Source organism: Pan troglodytes, chromosome 8 (genome assembly GCF_028858775.2).
Source record: "Pan troglodytes isolate AG18354 chromosome 8, NHGRI_mPanTro3-v2.0_pri, whole genome shotgun sequence".
Classification (NCBI taxonomy): domain Eukaryota; kingdom Metazoa; phylum Chordata; class Mammalia; order Primates; family Hominidae; genus Pan; species Pan troglodytes.
The window spans coordinates 112,544,555-112,558,747 of NC_072406.2; positions in this window are offsets into that span (position 1 = coordinate 112,544,555).

The following is a 14,193-nucleotide window of genomic DNA, read 5'->3' on the forward strand; positions in this document are numbered from 1 at the left end:
GCAATTTCTGTCCTGTCTCTTCTCATTTGTCTGGTGCTCAATGGAATAATTAAATTGGCTTACCATGGTCAATAATAAATATACCAGGCCTTCTCAACAATAATTCTACTTCTCATCATATCTCACATTGCTGTTCTCTCTGGTCCTTGTCAAAAGTTCTCAGTCTCAAGTTTCATCTGTGAAGCCCAGTATTCAACCCAAATATTACTGCTTGAAATAGCCTACATAAGAAAAACTCAACATATAAGTACCTACTTAAAAAGAGCAGTCCTACATCACCTACCTCTTATTAAATTTCTTTATCTGGCCAGGCACAGTGGCTCACACCTGTAATCCCAGCACTTTGGGAGGCTGAGGCAGGAGAATCGCTTGAACCCAGGAGGCACAGGTTGCAGTGAGCTGAGATTGCACCACTGCACTCCAGCCTGGGCGGCAGAGTGAGACTCAATTTCAAAAATAAAAAACAAAAAAAACTATTTATCTGTAGATTCTACATGTGTTTTCATAATGGCCTTTTGTGAAAATGCTTGGACCTTCTCAAGAACCTGCAGGTTCAAATGAGAAGAAATTTTGAAACATCTTAAAGGTTGTAGCTCCTAGAAAAGCTACCCAACATTTCTGGCCCACCTGTGGTTTCGCCACTCCACGCAAAGCGGGGTACAGGTACAGGGTCTGAAATTCCAGTGAATTTCAACCTTCCAGAAGAAGGTTGAATGAATAACCATTAAAAGCACTCTTTTCTTTTTTCTTGAGACAGAGTCTCACTCTTCACCCAGGCTGGAGTGCAGTGGCACGATCTCGGCTTACTGCAACCTCCACCTCCCAGGTTCAAGTGATTCTCGTGTCTCAGCCTCCCAAATAGCTGGGATTATAGGTGCACGCCACCACACCGGGCTAATTTTTGTATTTTCAGTAGAGATGGGGTTTTACCAGGTTGGTCAGGTTGGTCTCGAACTCCTGGCTTCAATCGATCCACCCACCTCAGCCTCTCAAACTGCTAGGATTATAGGCGTGAGCCACCGCACCTGGCCAAAAGCGTACTTTAGTGAGAAGTTATTAAGACTAAAAAAGTGGGCTTTGGGCTGGCTGCGGTGGCTCATGCCTGTAATCCAACCACTTTAGGAGGCCAGGAGGGAGATCACTAGAGCCCAGGAGTTTGAGACCAGCCTGGGCAACACAGGGAGATCCCCCTGCCATGGTCTCTACCTAAAAACTACAAAAATTAGTGGGGTGTGGTGGTGCATGCCTGTAATCCCAGCTACTTGGGAGGCTGAGGTGGGAGGATTGCTTGCACCCTGGAGGTCGAGGCTGCAGTGAGCCAAGGTCGCACCACTGCACCCCAGCCTGGGCAACAGAGTGAAACTCTGTCTCAAAAAAAAAAGAAAAAAAAAGTGGGCTTTAGGGGTAAATCTTAAAGTTGAGATGGGGAAAAAGTAAATAGAACTGAGGATCCTATAGACTGCACTAGCCAAAGTTATGATGAGACCTCAGTTTTGTTAAACAGTATAGCACTATGGTTAGAATAAGCACTGGAGTCAGGCACACCTAGGTTCAAATCCTACCTCTGCCACTTACCTACTGTGTAAATCTGGGCACCTTCCCTTGCTTCTCTAAACCTTGGTTGCTTCACTCATAAATGAGGGCAATGATATTGCATCCCTCATAGAGTCGTGAGATTAAATGACTTCATTCATGTAAACCCCTTTTTAGGGTTGTAGGAATTGCTCAGTACATTTATTTGAGTTACTACTATGAATTCCTTTTTTTTTTTTTTGAGATGGAGTTTCACTCTTGTTGCCCGGGCTGGAGTGCAATGGCGCAATCTCGGCTCACTGCAACCTCCACCTCCCGGGTTCAAGCAATTCTCCTGCCTCAGCCTCCCAAGTAGCTGGGATTACAAGCATGCACCACCACACCCACCTAATTTTGCATTTTTTTAGCAGAGATGGGGTATATTATAAACAACTATAAGCCAATGTATATGAAAACTTTCATCAAATGAACCTTCTTCCAGGAAAAAATACAATTTACCAAGACTGACTCAAGAAGAAAGAAAAACCCTTAATAATCCTATAACAAGGCATTAAAGCAATAGCTAAAAATCAAGTCCAGGTGGTTCCACCGGTGAGTTCTTACATACATTCAAGGGCCAAATGATTCCAACTTGGGCAAATCAATTCAGAGTACAGAAAAGGACAAATCACTCCCAATTAATTTTGTGAAATTGGCAGAATTCTTATAAAACTTGACAAAAACTTTATGAATAAGGAAAATTATAGGTCATAGTCACTCAGTAATATAGATGCAAAATCCTAATAAAGTGTTAGAAAACTAAATTTAATAACGTTCAAAACTGACAATACTTTATGACCAAGTTGGGTTTATCTTAGGAATGCAAGCTTGGTTTAGCATTGGAAAATCCACCAACATAATTCAAAATATTTGCATATTAATGAAAGATAATATGTTTATTCACTACATGGATACAATGTATATGAAAAAATCCACCATCAATTCATTTTTTAAAAAATAATTAATTAATTAATTTTAGTTTTTTCTTTTCTTTTTTTTTTTTTTGAGATGAAGTGTCTCACTCAGTCACCAGGCTGGAGTGCAGTGGCAAATTCTCAGCTCACTGCAACCTCCGCCTCCCGGGTTCAAGCAATTGTCTTGCCTCACCCTCCCGAGTAGCTGGGACTACAGGCATGCACCATAATGCCCAGCTAATTTTTGTATTTTTTAGTAGAGATGGGGTTTCACCATGTTGCCCAGGATGGTCTCGATCTCCTGACCTCATGATCTGCCCACCTCGGCCTCCCAAAGTGCTGGGATTACAGGCGTAAGCCACTGCACCTGGCCAATTTTAGTTTTTTCTAAAGAGAGGGTCTTACTTCATTGCCCAGGCTGGTCTCAAATTTCTGGCTTCAAGTGATCCTCCCACCTTGACATCCCAAAGTGAATTCATTATTTTAAAAATCTTTAATGAAACTAGACATAGATGTGAACTTCCTCAATCTGATAAAGCCTCTACAAAGCTCTTTGTATTAGTTATCCATTGAAGCATAACAAATGACCCCAAAATTTGATAGCTTAACACACTGAAACACGTTTATGATCTCACACAGTTTATATGGTTTATATGGGTGAGAAATTCGGGCAGCTTAGCTGAGTGCATCCAGCTTAGTATTTCCCATGATGTTGCAGTCCAGAACATTGGCCAGTACTGCAGTCATCTGAAGGTTTGACTGGGGCTGGAGGATCCTCTTTCTAGGTGGCTGACTCACAGAGCTGGCAAATTGATGTTGGTTGCCAGCAGGAGGCCTCCTTGCTGCAGTGACCCTTCCATAGAGCTGCTTGAGTGTCCTCCCAACACAGCAGCTGGCTTCCCCCAGAGCAGGCAGACCAAGAGAGAGCAAGATGGAAACAATATCTTTTATAGTCTAGCCTCAGAAGTCACACGTGACCATTTCTGCAATATCCTATTACACAGGTCAGCTCTCTTCAGATATGGGATGTGAATATCATTAGGCAAAGATCATTTGGAGCCATATAGAGACTGGCTATCACAATTTCATGTCATATATCTTCTTTCATGGTGAAACACTAAAATTATTCCATTTCATTAACAAGACAAAAGTTGCCACTATCATCATTTCTATTCTATTGAACTAGAGGTCTTAGTTGACACAGTAAAATTGAACAAGAAATAAAAGGAAGAAACAGTCACTATTTTCAGATCACATATGTCAATATAAAAAATGCAAAAGAATATCCCACAAAGTGTTAGAATTAAAGTAAGTAATGTTTCTGAATACAAAGTGAATATTAAAAAATAAATTGTGCCAGCAACAATCGGAAAGTACAATTTCAGGACCAGGCTCATCACCTTCCCACCTTCTGGAGTCTTCAGTGTCTATTATTCTACTCTGTGTGTCTATGTGCACTCATTGTTAGCTCTCACGAATAAGTGAAAACATGCTGTTTTCTGCTTTCTGCTTCTGAGTCATTTCAATAAGGATAATGGCCTCCAAAACATCGTATTTAACGATGAAATATTAGAAGCATTTCCACCAAAATAGGATAAGATCAGGAGGCCCATTACTATCACCAATATTACATTCAAGTTTAGTCAATGCAACAAAAGAAGAAAAAGAATAGAGAAATATAAATATTGAAAAGGAAAGGCAATTTGGTAATATCTATTAACACTTTAAGTATATATATTCACAAGTTTTAGGTGGCCAAGTGAACACATACAGTTTTTCCCTCTCACTACAGGAACCCCACCCTATTATAATGATGACAAATAACATAGAAATAAATAAAACTTACAGTGGTGAAAAAAATGAAGGGGCCCATCAGCAAATGAAGATTTCAACCAACGTTTTGAAGTTAGAGATAAGGAAAGGGTAATGAAGCCAAGAAGAAGCAGCTACTGCCTAGGGTTTGTGTGGAGGGGGTGGCAGCCAAGGACACTGGGTAGTCCACAGGATCCAGGAGGAGCTTTTAGCTGGAGGCCCCAGATACAACAGAGGGAGCAAATGAGATGTGGGAGTTATTGATTAAAAGTCTGTACATAGAACAGCTGGCCCATCAATTTCGCTCTCCCTTCATCAGCCAAGCACCTGCCCCTCCAGTAAATAATTGATGAGTTCTCCTCAAAATAACTCAAATGGCTCAATAAGAAAGGGCTCAATACCCAGAATGCAGGCTCTGGCATCACAGAACTTTCTTTCATCTGTTGTATGGGATTTGACCACCCAGATAAAAAGTTCCAAAGTGATAAAATCTGAGATTATACAACATCTGAATGTGAGTACAAGGTTTGCTGCAGGGTTTGGGGGTGTATTTTGGTTGTTGTTATCGTTGTTGTTTTGAGATAGGGTCTCACCCTGTCTCCCAGGCTGCAGAACAGTGGTATAATCTTGGCTCACTGCAGCCTTGACTTCCCAGGCTCCAGTGAACCTCCCACCTCAGCCTCCCAAGTAGCTGGGACTACATGCGCGAGTCACCATGCCAGACTAACTTTTGTATTTTTGGTAGACAGAGAGTTTTGCCATATTGATTAGGCTGGTCTCAAACTCCTGAGCTCAAGTTTTCCATCCGCCTTGGCCTCCCAGTGCTGGGATTACAGGTGTAAGCCACTATGACCGGCCTGTTGGAGTTTTTAGAGTGAAATGTTTAAAGGTATATGTCCTATATGTTATGGATTGAGAGCCTATATGTTATGGATTGAGTTGTGTCCTCCCAAAAGATATATTGCAGCCCTAAGCTCCAGTACCTCAGCATGTGACTTTATTTGGAAATAGAGTTGTTGTGGCAGATGTAATTAGTCAATTTAACATGAGGTCATGCTGGAGTAGCGTGGGCTCTTAATCCAACACAAATGGTGTCCTTCTAAGAAGAAAAGAGGCCAGGGGCAGTGGCTCACACCTGTAATCCCAATACTTTGGGAGGCCAAGACGGGAGGATCGCTTGAGGCCAGGAGTTTGAGACCAACCTGGGCAACATAGTGGGACCTTGTCTCTAAAAACATATAAGAATTATCCAGGTGTGGTGGCGTGCACCTGTAGTCCTAGCTACTCAGGAGGCTGTGGCAGGAGGATCACTTGTTCCCAGGAGTTCAGGGCTGCAGTGAGCTATGACCGCACCACTGCACTCCAGCCTAGGGGACAAGCAAGACTATGTCTCTAAAAATAAATAAATAAAAATTTTAAAAATGAAGAAGAAGAAGAAGGAAGAGAAGAAGAAGGAGAAGGAGAAGAAAGAAGAAGAAGAAGGAGGAGGAGGAGAGAAAGAAGGAGGGAACACCGTGTGATGACAGAGGCTGAGACCAGATTGATGTGTCCACAAGCCAAGAAATGCCAAGGATCGCCAGCAACACCAGAAGCGAAGAGTAAGGCTTGGAACAGATTCTTTCTCTGAGCCCCCCAAAGAGGAACCAATCCTGCTGACACCTTAATTTTAAACTTCTGCTCTCTAAACTGTGAGAGAATACATTTTGGTTGTTTTAAGCTTCCCATTTTGCAGTGCTTTGTAATGCAGCGGCAGCCCTAGGAAATGGATACATCTTCCACATTAGTTTTCTATATCAAGTTGTTTTTTCTCAGGCATAGTGTATTTCTTCCAATCTTGGCATCCTTGAAAAGCCAGTGGAAATGGACTAGCAAAGTAAAAAGGAATGGGTTAACCAGGACCCCTCAGTCACCGATTACTTCCTGCCTAGACTTTATTTTTATTTATTTATTTATTTTTGAGGTAGAGTCTCACTCCATCACCCAGGCTGGAGTGCAGTGGCACAATCTTGGCTCACTGCAAACTCTGCCTTTCGGGCTTAAGCAATTCTCATGCCTCAGCCTCCCAAGTAGCTGGGGTTACAGGAGTTACAGGAGTGAGCCACCACATCTGGCTAATTTTTGTATTTTTTTAGTAGAGATGGGGTTTCACCTTGTTGGCCAGGCTGGTCTCGAACTCCTGACCTCAGGTGATCCACCCTCCTCGGCCTCCCAAAGTGCTGGGATTACAGACGTGAGCCACTGCACCCGGCCCCTGCCTAGACTTTTCTTACACAAAAGATAATTCTGAGTAGAGGTCAGTTACCATGAAAGAGGCTCATTGCCACAAGTTATGTTATTCAACATTAAACTGCCTCAGCCAGGTGTCACTTATTGAAGTTGATGCAGTCCTTTTTGGTTGTGCAAAGACACACTCGGCTTCTATCTACTACTCTAGGGCTTCTAGATTCTCTAAATCTTTTTCTCCTTGTCATCTATTTTAGAGCGCATTTTGCTATCTCATGTTTCTCCTTTCTGCTCTCACTATTCTTCTTTTGAAAAAAAAAATTCATGGAATATTCAGGAAACAGGAGAAGCCCAACTTGACAGAGATACTATTTTCCTCTCTGTCATTCTCTCTCTCATCCAAATTTCCAGGGAAGGAAACTTGATTGGCTCAGCTGGGGAGAGTACCCACTTAGTTACATCATTTATGGTCAGGACTGAGGTCATGTGGTACAAAATTACTGCCAGAGGCCCCCCACTGGAGGTTAGATAGCCTATAAACGTGATTATGAGCTGGGCAGACACTCCAAAAGCACTCTGCTATTAGTTGTAATAATTCAATGAATACCCTTGTGTATAATCTTTATAAACATCATATGATTACTTCCTTAAATTCCTAAAGGTGGAATTTTTGGGTCAAAGTGTATTAATATGATTAAAGTTTTAAATTCATGTTATCAAATTCATCTCAAAAGCATTGGATTAATTCACACTTCTATTAGCAGTATATAAAATAGCCATTTGACAACACAATATTGGATCTTATTTTTTTAAATCTTTGCCAATTTGATGAGTTGGGTGATGTCTTGTTATTTTAATCTTCCTTTTATAATCAGTAAAGGTAAATTTTTTTTTTTTTGAGACAATGTCTCACTCTGTCACCTAGGCTGGAGTGCAGTGGCACAATTTTGTCTCACTGCAACTTCCACCCTCTGGGGTTCAAGTGATTCTCCTGCCTCAGTCTCCAGAGTAGCTGGGATTACAGGCAGCCGCCACCACGCCCAGCTAATTTTTTGTATTTTTAGTAGAGACGGGGTTTCTCCATGTTGGCCAGGCTGGCCTCGAACTCCCAATCTCACGTGATCCTCCCATCTCGGCCTCCCAAAGGGTTGGGATTACAGGCGTGAGCCACCACTCCCGGCCAAGGTAAATATTTTCATCTGCTTCTCAGGTGTTTTTTATTTCTGACTTTTGAAGAGCCTATCCATATGAATTTGCTGTTTTAAAATTGGACATTTTTCATTCTAATGGTTTGTTATAGCTCTTTATAAATTAAAAATATTTACCTTTTTTGTTTTGTTTTTTGAGACTCACTCTGTCACCCAGGCTGGAGTGCAGTGGCTCAATCTTGGGTCACTGCAACCTCTGCCGCCGGGGTTCACGCAATTCTCCTGCCTCAGCCTCCTGAGTAGCTGGGATTACAGGCACCTGCCACCATGCCCAGCTAATTTTTGTATTTTTACTAGAGACAAGGTTTCACCATGTTGGTAATCCACCCACCTCGGCCTCCCAAAGTGCTGGGATTATAGGCGTGAGCCACCGTGCCCGGCCCAAAAATATTTACTTTCAACATACATATTAAAGATATATTTCCATTAGTCTATTTTGTTTATAGAAAGGTTTTTTTAATGCCGAGTTAAATTTAAAATGACACGTTTACCTAAATGTTAATTGTCCTCAAATCAACTTTAATAACACATTTAAAAAATACTCTAGAGAACAATAGATTCAATATTAGCAAATGAATCTTGCATACTTAGTGAGTATGAAGCGCCAAGCAAATATTCAATCACAGTGTCCTTCATTATACTAAATAGCTAATTCAATACTCTTCTATTCACTGCCATATTCAGTCTTTGTCTTTTTCACCCAGATTTCTGCAACTGGCCCTAAATTGTCTCTGCCTCCAATCTCATCCTCATCTAAGCCATTTTTCATCACTGCCAAAAAATAAGTCTTCTAATGTATACATTTTATATTACATGTCTGCTTAAACCCTTTCATGGTTTCCAATTGCCTTCATGATGATAAAACCTAAACTCCTTAGAACGGGCGCTTCCTCCCCTGCATACTACCTAATTTCTCTGGCCTTTCTTCTTCTTCTTCCTTTTTTTTTTTTTTTTTTTTTGAGACGGGGAGTCTCGCTCGGTCCCCCAGGCTGGAGTGCAATAGCATGATCTCGGCTCACTGCAACCTCTGCCTCCCAGGTTCAAGCGATTCTCCTGCCTCAGCCTCCTGAGCAGCTGGGATTACAGGCGCCTGCCACCATGCCTGGATAATTTTTGTATTTTTAGTAGAGACGGGGTTTCACCATGTTGGTCAGGCTGGTCTCGAACTCCTGACCTCAGGTGATCTGCCTGCCTTGGCCTCCTAAAGTGCTGGGATTACAGGCGTGAGTCACTGTGCCCGACCTGCCTTTCTTCTCCCTCCCTGTTCCACATACTGCAGCCACAATGGGCTAATAATAGTTCTCCAATGTACCCTGTTGCTTCACACATTTGTAATACCTTTCGTTATTCCCTCTATATGAAACCCCCTTCCTTTTTTTCACTACTGACGAACTCTTATTTCATTTTGTTTTAGACTTAACCAAGTCTCTTCGTCTTCTAGGAAGTCTCTCTGCCTCTCCCCCTGTTCCTTTGGGTACACTGCCTACAAGCTCCCAAGGCACGCCATGCATATCTCTCCCTTGGCAATTTTGAATGTTTACTAGTCTGTTCTTCCAGGAAACTATCAATGTGGTGGTAGCCTCCTCTATCACTATGATTCAGAGTCTTACACAGGGCCTGACACATCATAGGCTATTACATTTTTGCCAATTAAATAGACACATTCATGCACCATGTTTTCTTAGGGAAAAGTACAACAAAGCAAATGTGCCACGATCAAAGTTTTAAATAGAGAATAAAGTGTCAGGGCATTAATAATAATAACTTAAAACAGTACTATCTCTAAGGATACTCAATATATTGCTTTTCTGCCCTCTAGCTTAATTTTCACATTTTTATGTCTAAAAGAATAACACTAAGCAAACATCTTTGGAAGATGAACTAGGATAGAAGAATATTAAGAAATTTGGTTGTCAGGGTGGGTGCAGCAGCTCATGCCTGTAATCTCAGCGCTTTGGGAGGCTGAGGCAGGTGGATCACCTAAGGTCAGGAGTTCGAGACTAGCATGGCAAACATGGTGAAACCCCGTCTCTACTAAATATACAAAAATTAGCCTGGCGTGGTGGCAGGTGCCTGTAATCTCAGCTACTTGGGAGGCTGAGGCAGGAGAATCGCTGGAACCCAAGAGGCAGAGGTTGCAGTGAGCTGAGATGCCATTGCACTCCAGCCCAGGTGACAACAGGGAGACTCCGTCTCAAAAAAAAAAAAAGAAAAAAAAAGAAATTTGGCTGTAAAATGCTTCAATATATTAGTTTCTGGTATAAAATTCCAGGAGAGAGGCGGAGATTGCAGTGAGCTGAGATCGCGCCACTGCACTCCAGTCTGGGCAACAGAGCTAGACTCCGTCTCAAAAAAATAAAATAAAATAAAATCCCGGGAGAGGCCAGTCATGGTGGCTCATGCCTGTAATCCCAGCACTTTAGGAGACTGAGGCAGGTGGAACACCTGAGGTCAAGAGTTCAAAACCAACCTGGCCAACATGGTGAATCCCCGTCTCTGCTAAAACTACAAAAATTAGCTGGGCATGGTGGTGGGTGCCTGTAATCCCAGCTACTCAGGAGGCTGAGGCAGGGAGAATTGCTTGAACCTGGGAGGCTGCAGCGAGCTGAGATGGCGCCACTGCGCTCCAGCCAGGGCGACAGAGTAAGACTCTCTCTCAAAAAAAAAAAAAAAAAAAAACCCAAGAGATCTAAGAATATCTGATTTTTAATTATTAATAATAGTAAATCAAATAATGTAATATAGTCTGTTTTAGAGGAAAAATGCAAATGTAGTTCATTTTTACATGGGGCCCCTGATTTGAGGGCACCAAGAGAAAATTCCAGACTTAGGATTTGAAAATAATGAGAGGGTTATAAAGTTGAAATCAAAACCTGATGGAACTCGTAAATTTATTTATAATTCATTGTACCTCAACCATTGAGATAAAGACTCTATCCTCCAGTATCAAGGTGATTAAAATAGCAATACTTAAATCCAAATTGAAATAAATTAAAAAGTTGACTTTTTTTGTACCTTTCTTTTCACAGGTGTTGAAAAAGTTGCCTTTTAAATACCCAAAGAATAAAAAAAAAGAAAGAAAAACTGCCAATTCCTTTATTAGACTGCAAACAACCCAAATATTGAGCAAAATAAGATTACTTGTATACCTGACAATTTATACTATCCTGCTCTTTAAAAAATTAAGAGTAAGAGATACATATATATATTTTTTGAGACTGAGTCTTGCTCTGTTGCCCAGGCTGGAGTGCAGTGGTGCGATCTCAGCTCACTGCAACCTCCACCTCCCAGGTTCAAGTGATTCTCCTGCCTCAGCCTCCTGAATAGCTGGGACTACAGGTGCACACCACCACGTCCGGCTAATTTTTGTATTTTTAGTAGAGACGGGTTTCACCATGTTGGTCAGGCTGGTCTTGAACTCCTGACCTTGTGATCACCTGCCTCGGCCTCCCAAAGTGCTGGGATTACAGGCATGAGCCACCATGCCTGGCCGAGAGCTCTTTAGACCCTAACATAGAAAGTTGTATAGAGGTTCCAAGATGGCCGAATAGGAATAGCTCCAGTCTGCAGCTCCCAGCGTGAGTGACACAGAAGATGGGTGATATCTGCATTTCCAACTGAGGTACCAGGTTCATCTCACTGGGGCTTGTCAGAGAGTGGGTGCAGCCCATGGAGCAGGGCGGGGCATTGCCTCACTGGGGAAGCTCAAGGGGTCGGGGAATTCTCTTTCCTAGCAAAGGGAAGCTGTGACATACAGTACCTGGAAAATCGGGACACTCCCACCCTAATACTGTGCTTTTCCAACATCCTTAGCAAATGGCACACCAGGAGATTACATCCCGCGCCTGGCGCAGAGGGTCCCACGTCCACAGGGCCTCGCTCACTGCTAGCACAGCAGTCTGAGATGGAACTGCAAGGCGGCAGCAAGGCTGGGGGCAGGGCGTCCACCATTGCCGAGGGTTGAGTAGGTAAACAAAGCCGCGGGAAGCTCGAACTGGGTGGAGCCCACCGCAGCTCAAGGAGGCCTGCCTGCCTCTGTAGACTCCACCTCTGGGGGCAGGGCATAGCTGAACAAAAGGCAGCAGAAACTTCTGCAGACTTAAACGTCCCTGTCTGACAGCTTTGAAGAGAGCAGTGGTTCTCCCAGCATGGAGTTTGAGATCTGAGAACGGACAGACTGCCTCCTCAAGTGGGTCCCTGACCCCCGAGTAGCTTAACTGGGAGACACTTCCCAGTAAGGGCCGACTGACACCTCATACAGCCGGGTGCCCCTCTGAGACGAAGCTTCCAGAGGAAGCATCAGGCAGCAACATCTGCCATTCTGCAATATTTGCTGTTCTGCAGCCTCCGCTGGTGATACCCAGGAAAACCGTCTGGAGTGACCTCCAGCAAACTCCAACGACCTGCAGCTGAGGGTCCTGACTGTTAGAAGGAAAACTAACAAACAGAAAGGACATCCACACCAAAACCCTGTCTGTACGTTACCATCATCAAAGACCAAAGGTAGATAAAACCACAAAGATGGGGAGAAACCAGAGCAGAAAAGCTGAAAATTCTAAAAATCAGAGCGCCTCTTCTCCTCCAAAGGAATGCAGCTCCTCGCCAGCAGCGGAACAAAGCTGGACAGAGAATGACTTTGACGAGTTGAGAGAAGAAGGCTTCAGATGATCTGTAGTAACAAACTTCTCCAAGCTAAAGGACGATGTTTGAACCTATCGCAGAGTAGCTAAAAACCTTGAAAAAAGATCAGACAAATGGCTAACTAGAATAAACAGTGTAGAGAAGTCCTTAAATGACCTGATGGAGCTGAAAACCATGGCATGAGAACTACGTGATGCATGCACAAGCTTCAGTAGCTGATTTGATCAAGTGGAAGAAAGGGTACCAGTGACTGAAGATCAAATGAATGAAATGAAGTGAGAGAAGTTTAGAGAAAAAAGAGTAAAAAGAAATGAACAAAGCCTCCAAGAAATATGCTACTATGTGAAAAGACCAAATCTGTGTCTGATTAGTGTACCTGAAAGTGACAGGGAGAATGGAACCAAGTTGGAAAACATTCTTTAGGATATTATCCAGGAGAACTTCCCCAACCTAGCGAGGAAGGCCAACATTCAAATTCAGGAAATACAGAGAATGCCACAAAGATACTCCTTGAAAAGAGCAACTCCAAGACACATAATTGTCAGATTCACCAAAGTTGAAATGAAGGAAAAAATGTTAAGGGCAGCCAGAGAGAAAGGTCGGGTTACCCACAAAGGGAAGCCCATCAGTCTAACAGCGGATCTCTCGGCAGAAACTCTACAAGCCAGAAGAGAGTGGGGGCCAATATTCAACATTCTTAAAGAAAAGAATTTTCAACCCAGAAATTTCATATCGAGCCAAACTAAGTTTCATAAGTGAAGGAGAAATAAAATCCTTTACAGACAAGCAAATGCTGAGAGATTTTGTCACCACCAGGCCTGCCTTACAAAAGCTCCTGAAGGAAGCACTAAACATGGAAAGGAACAACCGGTACCAGCCACTACAAAAACATGCCAAATTGTAAAGACCATCAATGCTAGGAAGAAACTGCATCAACTAACGAGCAAAATAGCCAGCTAACTTCATAATGACAGGATCAAATTCACACATAACAATATTAACCTTAAACATAAATGGGCTAAATGCTCCAATTAAAAGACACAGACTGGCAAATTGAATAAAGAGTCAAGACCCATCAGTGTGCTGTATTCAGGAAACCCATCTCACGTGTAGAGACACACATAGGCCCAAAACGAAGGGATGGAGGAAGATCTACCAAGCAAATGGAAAACAAAAAAAAAGCAGGGGTTGCAATCCTAGTCTCCAATAAAACAGACTTTAAACCAACAAAGATCAAAAGAGACAAAGAAGGCCATTACACAATGGTAAAGGGATCAATTCAACAAGAAGAGCTAACTATCCTAAATATATTTATATATATTGCACCCAATACAGGAGCACCCAGATTCATAAAGCAAGTCCTTAGAGACCTACAAACAGACTTAGACTCCCACACAATAATAATGGGAGATTTTAACACCCCACTGTCAACATTAGACAGATCAATGAGACAGAAAGTTAACAAGGATATCAAGGAATTGAACTCAGCTCTGCACCGAGCAGACCTCTCCACCCCAAATCAACAGAATAGACTTATACATTCTTCTCAGCACCACATCACACTTATGCCAAAATTGACCACATAGTTGGAAGTAAAGCACTCCTCAGCAAATGTAAAAGAACAGAAATTATAACAAACTGTCTCTCAGACCACAGTGCAATCAAACTAGAACTCAGGATTAAGAAACTCACTCAAAACCGCTCAACTACATGGAAACTGAACAACCTGCTTCTGAATGACTACTGGGTACATAACGAAATGAAGGCAGAAATAAAGATGTTCTTTGAAACCAACGAGAACAAAGACACAACATACCAGAATC